This window comes from Pteropus vampyrus, unplaced genomic scaffold, assembly GCF_000151845.1.
Source record: "Pteropus vampyrus isolate Shadow unplaced genomic scaffold, Pvam_2.0 Scaffold65, whole genome shotgun sequence".
NCBI classification, from domain to species: Eukaryota; Metazoa; Chordata; class Mammalia; order Chiroptera; family Pteropodidae; genus Pteropus; species Pteropus vampyrus.
The window spans coordinates 6,261,123-6,262,278 of NW_011888846.1; positions in this window are offsets into that span (position 1 = coordinate 6,261,123).

Genomic DNA, 1,156 nt, shown 5'->3' on the forward strand with positions numbered 1-1,156 from the left:
ATAATATACTTAGAAACGAAGAATTTGTTGAAGATTCACTACCAAATTGGAAGTCCTTTGCTTTCCTGAGAACATTCAATATTCATTTTCTTAGAGGAAATTACTTGTTATACATTGACATTTTCAGTAGAGGGCACTAGGAGATCAAGATAGTTTTGAACTTCAGTTTATCAAAATAGTTCACAGGAGCATCTTTCAGAACTGTGTAGTCGTGATTTCAAAAAGCATATCAAGTGTTTCAAAAATGGAATAAGCCATGAACCAAAAGAAAGAGGTTTGATATATGAATATCAGTAAGATCACTAAGGTCAATATTCTAGCTGTTTGCACAATGACAGATTTTTTGAGTGATTCTATTTATAAAATGATTTCCATCACTTATTTGCAAGTCTCTATTAGGACCACTAGGAAAGACCGGTTTAACATGGCACTTATGAAAGAGATGGCTTAGGTGGTAGAATAAAAATTGGGCCACAAGTCAAAGAGCTAGAATTTGAGAGACCCACCCCTCGCACCCCAGTTTGCCTTTTGCTAATTACGTGGCCTGGGGGAAAACATTGCATCCATAAAACAAGAACAGGATGCCATATAGAAAGAACATGCATGATACAAACAAGCAAACAAAACAAAACCAAAAAAAATCAGCTCTTGTAAATTAATACTTGGAGAACTTAAAGAAAAAAATCAATATCTGGAAGACAATGCTGTGAAAAAAGAAGTAGAGCAAATTGCAAAACAGCAGAGGTAGAAATGGGAGGAGGGAGAGGAATTAGAGGACTAATCTCAATGGACCAACACCCGAGGAACCAAAGTCTCAGAATGCAAGAACAGAGGAAACAAAACGGTAGAATTAATCAATGGACATATTCAAACTGAATTGAAAGATATGAGTTTCCAGACTGAAAATGCTTACATAGCGTGCGGCACAATCGCTACAAACAGAGCACATCGTGAAGGCACATCACGAACTTTCAGAAACCTGAAGACAATGAACAATTCTCTGAGCTTCTAGAAGTAAAAACAGGACATATGTGGTGGGCAGAATTCTAACTGCAGGATTTCCTTATCCCCTGTGAACTTGTGTACTATGGGTATGAAGGATTTCACCCTCATCCATACTAAAACTGCCATTTTAGTTCCAAACCTTATAAAACTT